This window comes from Thamnophis elegans, chromosome 1, assembly GCF_009769535.1.
Source record: "Thamnophis elegans isolate rThaEle1 chromosome 1, rThaEle1.pri, whole genome shotgun sequence".
In the NCBI taxonomy this organism is placed as follows: domain Eukaryota; kingdom Metazoa; phylum Chordata; class Lepidosauria; order Squamata; family Colubridae; genus Thamnophis; species Thamnophis elegans.
The window spans coordinates 5873371-5888224 of record NC_045541.1 but is presented as its reverse complement, the minus strand read 5'-3'; the positions used below and the strand labels follow the sequence as shown (position 1 = coordinate 5888224).

Here is a 14854-nt window from a genome sequence, read left to right as displayed (position 1 = left end):
TTTACATTTAGATGAAAAAAATTATTTTTAATATCTGTTTTGCTTATGAAGAGCAATTCAATTCATTTAGTATAGAAGTGTGGTATATAGTAGCCTGGCGAATGAAAAATAGAAACCATGCATTTCTGTTGTTTATTTAAAATATTACAACCCTGTCCCAATTTTTGGCCCTGTTTTTCAACTGGGAAAAAACAATGCCACAGTTGCTTACATAAAATTAAGACCACAGTACAGCTGGAAGTCTAAAGAATGGAGACATTTATTAATAATTTGTTCTATCCTTTATTCCATCTATTTCTTGGGGGAAAGTGTTTATAATTTCCCCACTCCCATTTGCCATTCCCCCCCTCCTTTTATCTTCATATTTTTGTGTTCGGCTGATGCTGGTTTTAGTTTAGTTTGTTAGTTAGTTTATTGGTTTTGTATGCCGCCCACTCCCGGAGGACTCCGGGCGGCTTACAATAAAAAGGGAAGGGGGATAAAAAAGACAAAACAACAATTTAAAATACAACAACATTCACAATTAAAGTGGGTCTGGATACTTCAACAGCCCCAGGCCTGCTGGAACAGCCAGGACTTAGTAGCTTTACGGAAGGCCGGGAGGGTAGTAAGGGTCCGGATCTCAACGGGGAGGTCGTTCCAGAGGACCGGAGCTGCAGCAGAGAAGGACCTCCCCCGGGGGGTCGCCAGCCGGCATTGGCTGGCGGATGGAATCCGGAGAAGGCCAAGTCTGTGCGATCGAATTGGTCTTTGGGAGGTAATTGGCAGGAGGCGGTCTCTCAGGTACCCAGGTCCGATGCCATGCAGGGCTTTAAAAGTAACAACTAGCACCTTTCACAATGACATATTAAGCGAATATAGTAGTCAGTGTTCATTACGAATGGTCAGATTATAATGGTTTGTTAAATAATAAGTAGAAACAGCTTTTAGATCAAATAATATTTGCACCAGAATGCATGCTCCTTCAAGTGTGTTTCCATTAGATCACGGGGTGGGCAATTAATTATCCCAAGGGACCACATGAAAAACATGTGGTCTCTGTCCGGCCACCATCACTGCCATGGGCCAGACAGGGACAGTAAGAGGGCCAGAGGTGTGCTGTGGTCTGTGAAATGCCCAGGGATCTGCATTAGACAAAGTGGGCCCAGCATTTTAAAGAAGCGGTTTTGTTGTTTGAAAGCATGTATGAAGGGGAATGTTATCTGCTCTTGTCTAAAAAAAAAAGTTACAACACTTTCCTAACATCTGAAAGGAAACTCTTACGAATCCAGACAGATGAAGCAGAGGGCCAACATGGTTCTGGGAAATTGGGTAGAGTAATTGTGTAATTGTGTTACAGGGCTAGGACCAGTGGGTGGGATTCAAATAATTTAACAACCAGTTCTCTGTCCTAATGACCAGGTGGGTAGGCGGGGCTTGATGGTCATGTGACCATGTGGGCGTGGCCAAGTCAACATTACTCAGGTCGATGGGCACTTCGCCTTAGCTGTTACAATGTAATAAGGGTTAACCGGAGAGGCAGTTTCTGTAAGCAGGGCAATACAGATTAGGCTATAAACAACACCAGAATGTTTGCTTCCTGCCTTCCTTACAGGATTAGCCCTGTAAAGCGGAAAAAAACCAAAAGAAGATTTCTTCCAACAACCGGTTATCTGAACCTCTTAGAAAGTTACCAACCGGTTCTCCTGGATAGGTGCGAACCGGCTGAATCCCACCACTAGCTAGGACATACATTTTATTTGCTGTCTCACCTATTGTTCCTGGCACTTGCAGTTTAGGGGAGGCAACCTATATTATCTTTTCAGCCTTCATGGAATTGTTCTTTCCCTATGAGAAAAAAATGTGAGTTGTAAATTATTAGAATTTATTTATTTACCCTATTTAATTAAAAATGCTGGGGAAAAAGTAGGAAATGGGTGAAAGAATGAAGCACCACTGGGTGCTTAGCTATTTTAAAGACTTATTGTTTAGACGTTAAATTATTTCATTTAAATGAGTCTAAAAGAGTCATATGTTGGTGATTCATATTCACATTAATTTATATTTCTTTATGCCAAAGATAGATATTGTCAAATAGCTCCACTTTTTCACAAAAAAAAACCCTCAACCTCTGTAAAATAAGTTGAAACTGACATAAGTAAATGGCATCCAATTCGCAATTTGCAATTTAATGAGTTTATATGATACCCAATCCCGGAGGACTCGGGCGGCTTACAAATATGAAATAAAATAAAACACATAGGGGAAAGAAACATACACAGTTTAAAAACACAACATACATTTGGCTTAACTGGGGTTGGACCTGATTTAAAAAATCAGCAACCCCAGGCCTGTCGAAACAGCCAGGTTTTGGTGGCTTTTTGGAAGGCCACGAGAGTGCGAAGGGTCCGGATCTCTGCTGGTAGCTGTTCCACAGAGCCGGAGCAGCTACAGAGAAGGCCCTCCCCCGAGTGGTCGCCAGCTGGCATTGTGGTTGACGGCACCTGGAGGAGGCCTAGCCTGTGGTTCTTATCGGACGTTGGGAGGTGTGTAGCAGGAGGCGGTCTCTCAGATATCCAGCTCCAAGGCCATGTCCAAAATTCTTTGTTCCATAGAACGTAGAGCAGTCTCCTGCTTTTGATGTATAACCCGCCATTTTGATTTCCATTGTTATTTATCAGAATATGCTACATAAATTATTACTGTTATTCCTTGTGTAATTTTTTTTGCAGCGTATTCTTTTGAAGCAATGACTGCAATCAAGTGCTTTCTGTAGCTTTGAGTAAGGCTTCTATACTTTTCAAATGGCAAATTGTCCGATTCATGTAGCTTTGATAGTTCTTTTCCTCAACTGCATTTTAGTGTTTTCGATCAATGTTCTACTGCAGGGGTGGCAAACTCTCATTGGCATGGCGACATATCGGGACTATTTTCCTCTTTACTAAACTAGGAAGGGGTGGGGCTAGCACATGACGCATCCGGCCTGGGGCCCGCGATTTTGACACCCCTGTTCTATTGGAGTCAGATCAGGAGTCATAGCAGGTCACTTCAGAACAATCCAATGTCTGCTTTTCTAACATTCTTGGATTTTCTTAGATGTATGTTTTGGATTATTCTCTTGCTGGAGGACCCATACCTGGGACCAGAGGTGGGTTCCTACTAGTTCACACCTATTTGGTAGAACCGGTTCGTCAAATCTACCGACCGGTTAGAAGAGGTTCCACCAGTGGACCGGAAACAGGCCACACCTACAGAAGAGGTCCAATTTTTAAACAACCACCACTGGTCCTTGGTATGATTCTACACTATCATGCTCCTGTTTATAAAACTCAGTGCCTCTGTGAAAGGTAAGGATGACTACTGCGTTTGTGGTGCAATCAGAACATTGCGTGTGTTGAAGTTGTTTTCACGCAAACCAAAGATGCCTTTTAAAAAACAAGTTTGCATCCTATTCTTATGCATGCCAGTGCTGCGTGTGAGATAATTTAAGGTGGTTCTGACAAGTGTCGTCGGCATCTTCATATCCGGTCACATGGGTGGCAAGCCACTCCCATCCGGTCACATGGGCGGCAAGCCACTCCCACAAAGGAGGCCACACCCACAGAGTAGGTTTGAACAATTTTTGAAACCCACCACTGCCTGGGAGTAAGCAACTTTTTTACACAGGGTATTATCTTTTGCTCCAGAATCCCTTTTCTTTGGGGAAAAAGTAGATGGTTACCAATACTTTTGGCCAAATCTGTATGCATGTTACCTTAAGCTGATGCTATCACTACTGTATTATATCAGTACTTATGTAGTGTTTATGTTATATGTGAAGCTCAAAGGATATTTGTCAGAGTCTGGTGATCATCAAGTTGAATGTGTTCCACTGATTTGTGTCTTATGGAGCAACTAGGCACTTTACAAACCCCAATTTGTATTTGCAATCAGAAAAATAAGGTGTATTTTATCTTTCCTGGGTTGCTATAGAGCTGCTGTGTTTTATCTAGAGGGCCAGGTTGCGAATTACCAGTGTAGATGTATTCCTTTATTTTTATGTTCATATATTTCATTTCCTATTCAATGCAATGACTCATGCCTGGCATAGAAAATTTAGATTTGTAAAGCTCTCCTATTCTTGTGTTCCTTTGCTTTGTTGTCATTGTGATAATGACCTTGACATTTAGTGCCAGCCTTAAGAAAGGTAAAATTATTAGTATTAATTTGGGTTTTTTTTGTGGAATATTTTCCATTGCAAGATGAGAAATAGAGATATCTAAATAAACAACTGTCGTTTCTACTTAGCGTTTAATTTCAACTGACTACTTTTTAAATATATGATTAGGAAAACATTTGCATAATATGTCCCAAAGCTCTACTCTTTACATAAAGGATATGCTCATAAATAATGTCGGAATGGTTTGATGTTATATACAAAGATGGGAGGCATTCCTTAGGCAAGGAGCATGTGCACTCATGTTGCTATTCAGCATTCATTTAAGAAGTGCTGAGATAAATTAAACACAGTTCCGCCCTCAACCTTTCTCCTTTTAAAAATGTAATATGGTACCTATAGATAAAAGTTCAGCCTGATGTAATTTATGTCACAGCCAGACAGTGCTGCTATTTCCATAATTATGAGAAGTTACTACCTAATGCTTTAGGTGATCATACCTTTTGACTCAGGGTTGCAATAGGATGAAACGCATTGAGTGTGTTTTTCTGAGTAATTGCTTATAAAAGTACTGTATTTGGGGGGGGGGAGGGACTGACAACAAGTTTCAGCTTTTAAGCCATGGATTGTCTCTCCCTGATATAAACAAACTGTTTACAACAATTAATTTTGTTAGATTCTAAATTCTACCTCCCCCAATCCCTCAACCTAAAAAAAAAAAACAAACTACTCAAGAGCTTTCTTAGGCAATCTCAATATTCAGCTACACATTGAAAGCAAACCCTAGAAGAGGCACTATTGCTTCCTCTTAGTTTTAAGGTGACCAGACGTCCCGCTTTTGGCGGGACCGTCACAATTTTTCAAAATTTGCCCCGTGTCCTGCTGTGTTTTCAAAAAGTCCCGATTTTCCAAAAGAAAGAAAAGAGCCGAATCATCAATTTTAAAAAGGACGCCATTAAAAAAAAGTTTTTATTTCTCTGAAGTGTCGTTCCTGATGTGGCCTTTAGAGGGCAGTGGTTTTCCTCCCTCCGCTCGGCTCGCTCGCAGTGCCTGAGGGGCGAGGCTCCCTCACCTCCTGTCCGTGTGCGCGCTGATGTGCGACATTTTTGCAACAGCCATCCGGGCTTTCAGCCCTCTCTAAGCGGTTTACAGAGTCAGCATATTGCCCCCAACAACAATCCGGGTCCTCATTTTACCCACCTCGGAAGGATGGAAGGCTGAGTCAACCCTGAGCCGGTGAGATTTGAACAGCCGAACTGCAGAACTGCAGTCAGCTGAAGTAGCCTGCAGTGCTGCATTTAACCACTGCGCCACCTCGGCTCTTTTAAAGATGCTGAGATAATCCACTTTTGGGAAAATAAATGAAAATATCTTTATTTTATCTCTATCTTTAACTGACTTTTTATTCGTTGAAAGATGTGTTATAAACATATTACTGTGCTTAGGAAACAGATACTTCTCCCAAGAAGGAAAAATATATGGGACAAAATATAGCTTGTAAGTAAATAAAAAAGTTATGGCTTTCTCCAATATATAGTATACAAATAATAGGGAAACTGAAACCTGTTAACTGAAGGTTATGTCATGTAGTACTTGACCTTGAGCAGTATATTTTAATTGATTGGAGTAACTGATGACATTAGCAATTAGTTATTCAATTAATGTGCTATAAACAGATAAGGATTTATTAAGTGTGTGGCAGCAGATGTAGTAAATTCTTAATTTCGTGAGTTAAGATATTGTAATGGTAGTCTAATATATGTCAATAAGTTATTTTGTAATATATTAAAATTTACATAATATATGTAAATTTAAAGGTGCTTCTTTGTATTCCAAAAGTAGGTTTGTCATAGAAGATTTTGCAGTGAATTGGCTTTGAAGGAATTGTTTTAGTCTTCCATCTGTTTGGTTCTGATCCTACAGTACTAATTGTATGAGAGGTTTTGTTTTGATTGTATTGATTATAGGCCCACAGTACACTTGATTAAAACTCCAATTTGGGCAATAATGAAATTAATTTAAAAGGATACTTTCAGATAATCAATCTATTTCCCTCCTCCAATTTGAGTCACAAATTAAAAGGAATTTGATGATACCTTTTCAATCTGAAAAGTGCTCTTTAGTCTCTAACTTGAATGTAATTCTTGTGTTCATACCTGGGAATCTCCATGCCGATATTTTTTAAAACGGGGTGAAACTGCCATAAATTATCTTGTAAATTTAATTATTAAGAAATGTAACTGGAAATGTAAATCAGAGTTGAAAAAATTCTCTGTGACCTGACCTGCGGAAATCCCGGACGGAGTCCCCTGCTGACCGGCCTCATTGACATAGCACGAGAAGTTCCTACGTACACCAGAAGCCTGGTGTATTCTGGTTGTTGTGTATTGAAGAAAGTCCTCGCTGTTACGAATGACAGCTCGGAAGCAGCCAGGTGCGTCTTAGCCAATCAGACGTCCTGTCAGTTGCCGAGCTGTCATCAGCGCGAGCTGTAACACGAGCCAGGTGATTGCAGTATAAAAGGCAAGCCGTTTAACAGTTAACTGTCTTGTTAAAGCAACAACCTTGTTGATTGCTCTATTGTTTCAGCTGTTCCTGCAGCCGCCCAGCCGGCTTCATTTAATACATTGTTGCGAGTTTTGTTACACTACTTCAGCTACTGATAAAAGGTTACAGTGTTTTAAAGGACCTGCCTGGTTTTTTCAGTTATAATACTGGCGACGAAGACTGGGGACCTGTAACCTGAAGAAAATCAACTGCAATTTTCTTCTCTCAGTTGTTTAGAGTTCTCCTCACCGTCATGGCTGGTATGCCTACTTTTGCACCTTTTGGAGTCGGAGGTGAGACTTGGGAAGCATTCCTGGAAAGGTTTGAGTGCTTCCTGATCGCAAATAACCGCCAGGGTATTCTCAAGCGCGAAAGTGCGGATTTTTTCTTACAGCTTGCGGTCCGGAAATGTTTGCAACTGCAAGGTCTTTTGCCGCCCCAAGAGCGGTTTATGACCTCTCGTGGCAAGAGCTCACAGATGGGCTTCAGGCTTACTATGCCCCTACCCCCTCCCAAATAGCAAGACGTTTTGCTTACCGCAGGCGCGTCCAAAAGCCTGCAGAGAATGTCAATCAGTTTTTGCAAGCTTTAAGAGTTGCTGCAGCACAGTGCGATTTCCCTGACTTAGAGGCTAATCTTGCAGAACAATTTGTCTGTGGATTAAAAGACATTTTCCTCAGACGCCGGCTTTTGGGCAAGCCTAAAGTCACGTTAGTTTATGCCATAGATGAGGCTCGTGCTGCGGAGTTGGCAGATTCATCATCCAGCGAGATAGAACGTTACCTCGCGCAGATGACAGTTGCTGGCAGTTTACCAACGGGTCAAGCCTCAACTGCCTTGGTTCCTCCTCCACTACAACAGCCAACGTACATCACCAATTTAATTGATGAGCTTGCCCCTCTTCCAGACTATTTACTTAATTTACAGGTGGACAGGATTGGGGCACAGCCCCGCAGACAGCAACCGCGTCAGCAGCAGTCTATCAGCCGTCCACTTTCTAATTCAAATGCCTGTTTTAGCTGCGGTGGTCCACATGCCAGGGCTTCCTGCCCCTTTAAGGCTGCAGAGTGCCGCCGTTGCGGGAAAAAAGGACATTTGGCCAAAGTTTGTAGAGCTGCTCAGCCTGCTACAGCTGCATCGTCTGCTCCTCCACCTCCTTATGGGGCAGCTGCTTCAAACAGAAGTCCTCAGCCCCGCGCGTCTGCTCAGCGACAGGATAATTGCTTCAACGTCAAGCAAGCTGGCCTGCCGCTTCCTGATGTCTCCATCAATTCTTCCTCAGAGGGTATGAACAAGATAATTGTCACTCCATTGATCGAAGGTCAACCTTGCAACATGGAAGTAGACTCTGGAGCTTCCAAATCCTTGTTATCTTGGGACAAATTTTCTCTTTTGTGCCCCATGTTAAACGCTGTCACCTTTCTCCTCCTGACTCTATCCTAAAGGACTATCAGGGGTCTAGCATTTCTATTGTTGGTTCCTATAATGTCAGAGTTTCTTATGGGCAGCATTGTACAACTTTGCCTGTTTTAATTGTGCTTAAGCCCTTGCCATCCATTCTAGGTTTGGATTGGTTCAGCCCACTGGGTCTCTCAATACATGGAATTCATTCCATGACAGACACTTCTGCTGATGTGGCATTAGTTTTGTCAGATTACGCTGACATTTTTGATGGCCAGCTGGGCCGGTACAAGGGTAACCCTATCTCTCTCAACTTGGATCCCCAGGTTGCTCCCATCAGACTGAAGGCCCGCAGGGTGCCTTTTGCTTTAAGGCCCAAGGTTGAAGCCGAGCTCGACAAGCTCGTGGCACAGGGCATACTGGAGCCAGTCGACCATTCACCGTGGGAGACCCCAATTGTCATTCCAGTGAAGCCCGACGGCTCCATTAGGGTCTGTGCCGACTACAAATCCACCATCAACCTCGCCTTGCAAGCAAACCCATATCCAGTCCCTGTTGTACAACATCTGCTCCATTCCCTGGGGCAGGGTTGTATTTTTGCCAAACTGGATATGGCGCAAGCCTACCAGCAGCTTCCTGTGGATGACGATGCGGCGGCTGCCCAAACCATCGTCACCCACCGGGGGGCTTTCCGTTGTCGCCGCCTACAATTTGGCGTATCCGTTGCCCCGGGGATTTTCCAGAGTCTCATGGAGCGGTTGCTCCATGGGCTTCCAGGAGTGGTACCATATTTGATGACGTCCTGATCGCTGCAAACAGCCGATCAGACCTCATCAAAGTTCTAAGGAAAGTCCTCGACCGTTTCAGGGGCGCGGGACTTAAATTGAAACGCAGCAAGTGTTTCTTTGCTGTTCCCCAAGTGGAATTTCTGGGCTTCACAATTGACGCCCAGGGAATTCACCCTACCCCTTCAAAATTGGCAGCTATCAGGGACGCACCTGCTCCAACTTCCAAGGCGCAGTTACAATCGTTCCTGGGGCTTTTAAATTTTTATGCACCTTTCATTCCACACAAGGCATCACTGGCCGAGCCCCTGCATCGGTTGCTGGACCGATCAGCGCCTTGGCAATGGGGCAGCCGCGAAGCACAAGCGTTCACAGCTGTCAAATCCCTGCTGACGTCAGATGCAGTCTTAGTCCAATACAGTGACAAGATGCCTCTGACTCTAGCATGTGATGCCTCGCCCGTGGGTTTGGGAGCCGTTCTGAGCCATGTCCTGCCCAATGGTTCAGAAGCTCCCATAGCTTTTTACTCCCAGACACTGACATCAGCAGAAAGGAATTACAGCCAAATTGACAAGGAGGCTCTAGCTGCAGTGTCAGGAATTAAAAAATTCCACGATTACTTATACGGGCGGCATTTCACCTTGTTTACAGACCATAAGCCACTCCTTGGGCTTTTGGCAGGTGATAAGCCGACCCCTCCTATTCTATCCCCAAGAATGACACGATGGACGGAATTCTTAGCGGCGTACTCCTACGCCTTACGATACCGTCCAGGCAAGCAGATAGGGCATGCAGATGCCCTGAGTCGCTGCCCACTTCCATTGAAGGAAGTTAAACCAGTTCCTTGCCTTTCAGTTTTGGCAATTGCAGAGCTAGAATTGCCTTTGTCTGCTACAGACATAGCAGCCCACTCTCGGTCTGACCCTACTTTGGCAAAACTTCTTACTTGGGTCCTGAGAGGTTGGCCTTCTGGTACATTACCACCTCAATTCAAACATTTTAAAAACAGACAAGCAGAGCTTTCAATTCATTCCGGCTGCCTGTTGGGGGCGACCGTGTGGTTATCCCAACGGTCCTGCAACAACAGATTTTGCAACGCCTTCATGAAAGTCATCCTGGGGTCAGTAGAATGAAAGCTCTTGCTCGCGTTTGGTGGCCAGGGTTAGATGCCGACATTGAAGCCTGGGTTGCCAAATGTGAGACATGCCAACAGTCTCGGCCTTCTCCTCCTTCCTCTCCCTCCCGGGAATGGGAGATGCCTCGAGGGCCTTGGTCTAGGTTACATATTGATTTCGCTGGTCCATTCCATGGGCAGGTTTTCCTTATAGTTGTGGATGCGTACTCTCGATGGGTGGAAGTATTGCTAATGCACTCCACCACATCTGACAGCACGGTGCGAGCTTTGCGACGGTTGTTCGCAACCCATGGGTTGCCAGACACAGTGGTGTCTGACAACGGCCCGCAATTTACAGCCACAACTTTTCAAACTTTCCTGGCTGAACTAGGGATACGACATGCGCTGGTTGCCCCTTACCACCCGGCAAGCAATGGCCGAGCGGAAAGGGCGGTTAGATCGGCCAAGGAGGCTTTGGGCCGGCTAAACCGTGGTGACTGGCAGGCTAGGGTGGATGCTTACTTATTGGCACAGCATTCCACACCTTGCCCTCTGACACAGAAGAGCCCCGCGGAGATGTTGATGGGCAGGCGCCTGCGGACCACCCTGGATAGATTGCATCCCGTCTATTCAGGAATTCAGTCTGGCAACCTGGGGCCTCCAACCCCATCCCGTTCTTTCCAACTGGGGGATCTAGTTTGGGCTAGAAATTATGGAGGGGACTTGAGATGGGTTCCAGCAGTTATATCACAAATAACAGGACCCGTTTCCTATAGGGTTGACTTATCCGATGGATCCTCATGGCGAAGACACCTGGATCAAGAGGAAACGGAAGACAGCAGCCGTAGCTTCTCAAGCGGATGTTCAAGGGTTTCAACTGCAAGTTCAACAAAATCTAGCCGGTGTAAATGCTCCTCCCATTCCAAGGGTTCCAGATCCTTATATATAGCCCAAACCCCTCAGAGGCAGACTACCAGCCTCATGCCCCTCCAGCATCATCTGCCACCATGTCTCATCCACACTTCACCTTTTAGTTATGCAATTCCTCCACAATTACCACAAGGACATCGTTGCCAGGATCCGCCTGCAATAGAATTAAGGCGGTCTGAGCGAATCCGTCGTTCCCTGCTTATTTAAAAGACTACGCGTGCTTGCGCACAGCTGGGGGGGGAGAAGTGTTGTGTATTGAAGAAAGTCCTCGCTGTTACGAATGACAGCTCGGAAGCAGCCAGGTGCGTCTTAGCCAATCAGACGTGCCTGTCAGTTGCCGAGCTGTCATCAGCGCGAGCTGTAACACGAGCCAGGTGATTGCAGTATAAAAGGCAAGCCGTTTAAACAGTTAACTGTCTTGTTAAAGCAACAACCTTGTTGATTGCTCTATTGTTTCAGCTGTTCCTGCAGCCGCCCAGCCGGCTTCATTTAATACATTGTTGCGAGTTTTGTTACACTACTTCAGCTACTGAATAAAAGGTTACAGTGTTTTAAAGGACCTGCCTGGTTTTTTCAGTTATAATACTGGTCACACCCTTAAACCGACTCCCTAATGCCTCCAGGAAGAGGCCAAGTCCACTAGCTCAACAGTGTTGAGCTAGCAAATTGAACAATAACAATTGTTACTGTTTTCTGCAGTAGTTGACAAGGTGAGTTAAGCAGCTGGAGGGTTGTGTCCAGCAATAGTACTTAGACTTATATTCCATTTCACAGTGCTTTACAACCTGATTTACAGAGACAACATATTATCCCCAACAATCTGGGTCCACATTTTACTGACCTCGAAAGGCTGGACGGCTGAGTCAACCTTTCACTGATTGACTCCTGAAACTACTAAACTATAGGCAGTTTGCAGTCAGCAGAAGTAGCCTGCAGTACTGCAATTTTACCACCGCGTCACCACGGTCCATCATTCTCATCATACTTATGTGTTCTGACCTCCCTCCTCCTACACCAAAGTACGCTGAGACAAAGATACTTCAAAGATTTATTAACACACAGACTAGACCTTGGCAGCAATCCAGCACAGACTGACCTTGGCAGCAATCCAGCCTGCCAAGAGAGCCACGATAGCTTCTTCAGCTCTAGTAAATACGTTGATTCTTGCGACGAGCGTGTGGAAAGTCATTTTTTATACTCTTGGGAGGAGCCTAATTACCACCAGCTGAGTCCAATTATCTCCTGTAACTGCGTAACTGTTCTTTACACCTATTAGCCCTCAGTTGCCGGGCATCCAGGACCATCTCCCTTGTCTACCCCACTGCTCCAATGCATGACATCAGGATCACACCTTGTCTCCTCCCCACTGCTCCAAGGCTTGACTTCGGGAGCACGCTCGCTTTGGCTATCACCACTGCTCCAGGCCTCAGGTGCCTCCTGGTGGCCAACCAGCCTCTGCACCTGCTCGGAGTCGGAACCCTGTCCAGGGTCCTCCACATCTTCCAAAGCTGACTCACTGTTGGAGTCTGGTGGCAGCTCCAATGGCTCCTGCTGGGCCACAACACTTATGTATGCTCAACATAGAGAAATTTTTCATATGGAACAGTAGTCCAGTGGCTGTGGAATGGTAGTGTTTACAACTCGGAACATAATAATAGTACTTTACAGTACTTTCTCACAAGTTTAGTAGTCAGCTTATTTATCCCAAAAGTCTGGCTCCTAATTTTACTTTACTTGAGCTGGTCAGGATCAACCAGGGGGAAGTTGACAGAATTAGTCTGCAATACTGTATTCTAACAACTGTGGTATCAGGGTTGTAAATATTTACTAAATATTTATTAAAATTTACTAAACATTTGCTAATATTTACTAAATGTTTGGTAAAGGACAAGTGTTGAATGGTAAAAAATATGTTGAGTGTGAGACTAGGAGGTGAAGAAGACTAACATATTTAAATGAAGGTGGTGGATCATATGGAATAGAATTGATGAATATGAATTAAGAGACTAAAATATTTGTTAGGAAGTATGAATTAGTGTTGTGAGTACATGTAAAAGTAGGAATCTATGTACTGGTGATAATTGCACATTATGCTTTAGTAAATGATGTAAGAACCAGAGACATTTATATAATATTTGGTATGAATCAGGGGTGGGTTCCTGCCAGTTCTAACCTCTTCTATAGAAGAGGTTCCACAAATCTACAGTGCCATTTAGAACCGGTTCCAGCTCCCTCCCCCTGCCCGTCTGCACATCATCAAGATGAAGAGCGAAGGAAGGAATTCTGGGAGTTGAAGTCCACAAGTCTTAAAGCTCTCAAGTTTGAACACCCCTGGGTTTTTTTTTCTAAAGGGTTAGGGGTACAAGGGTCTTGTAACTTGACAGCTTTAAGACTTGCACACTTCAATGCCAGAGTTCCTGAGCCAACATGACTGGAGGAGGAATTCTGGGAGTTGAAGTCCACAATTCTTAAAGCTGTCAAGTTTGAACAACCCTGGGGTTTTTTTTTCTAAAGGGTTAGGGGTGCAAGGGTCTTGTAACTTGACAGCTTTAAGATTTGCGTGCTTCAAATGCCAGAGTTTCTGAGCCAACATTTTAGTGCTAAGCAAGAGTGTTGTTAAGTGAGTTTCACCACATTTTACAAGTTGGCCATGCCCACCCAGTCACATGACTGCCAAACCCACCACTGGTATGAATGTGATCCAGGGGGAAAAAAATTTTTTTTAGGTGACATAAAGGGATGGGTGTGAATGAGAGGACATTCAGAAAATTATTATGAAGATATCATCTGTGTCTGACAATTGAAAGAATGCTATTGTTGTTACCTGTGCAGCGGGAAATTAGTAAGAGTGAATGCAAAAATTAGTTTGTAAAACGTGCCTAAAAAGATGTTCAACAGAATTCCGATGATGTGACAGCCAAATTTATGAAGTGCAATTTGGTTTATGTGGGGTCAGTAGGATGTGCAACTGACACTTTATTCTTCAGAAGATTACTGAGAAATATATCAACATGAGAAAATAGTTTACTGTATTATTTGTTGTTTAGGAGGAAGGGAATTACATTTATTTTTAAAGTGAATTATAGAAAGTTTGCACAAATATGGAATTGCAGATTGTTGACCGTGATAAGTGTGGCATGTGCTGGTAGAGCATGAATGAATGTAAATGGAATGCTTAGCAAATGGGGTAACACTAAGCACGGAATAAAACAAGACATTATTATTTGGTTATTTATGCATTCATTCACCAATGTATAAGAAATGTTTTTGTAGTGTTAGAGGTATATTGTTTGAGAACAACAATATGTTTGTACTTTAATATAAAGATGATGTGAATGAATACCCAAATGATTCAAAAATAGATTGTATTATGCTAAGAATACTATGAATCTGAAAATTAATGTATCAGAAACAGTTGTATGTGACAGATCAAATAAAGAAAGAATGGTGGAACAATTAGGGCAAGTAGATGAATTTGTGTACCTGGGTTGAAAGTTTATATGTCTATATATTGATATAAATTAGTTCAGCATCATTAGATATTGAGTTCACTGACAAATGCGCGCTGACAAAATTGCGTCATCAACAAACTATAGACAAACTAAACCCTAGCCCTAACCTAACCCTAACCTAACCCTAACCCAGTAATTTTTCTATTATATTGTGCTTGTCATCGCACTTTTGTCATCGCGCATTTGTCGGCGCGATTTTGACGTCGTGTTTTAATCGGCGCTATTTTGTCGGCGTGGATATGTCTAGCGCGCAATTGTTGGGTCAAGTAGATATTGAACGTTTATAAATTTTAAAATGTACACCTAAAATGTATTGTATGAAACAATCAGGGGTGGGTTTCTCGCCCCGTTCCAACGGTTCGGTTGGAACGGGGCCGGCGGCGTCCTCATGCACGCGCGCAGTGCACACATGCGTACTAGCTTCTGTGCG

At 43.7% G+C, this 14854-nt stretch overlaps 1 protein-coding gene across 1 annotated transcript in view; it reads left to right on the top strand.

Annotated features, from left to right (window-relative positions):
* The window catches only part of PARD3B (par-3 family cell polarity regulator beta), a 609556-nt gene that overhangs the window by 20330 nt on the left and 574372 nt on the right, over positions 1-14854 (top strand). The gene's annotated exons all lie outside the window — the stretch shown is intronic.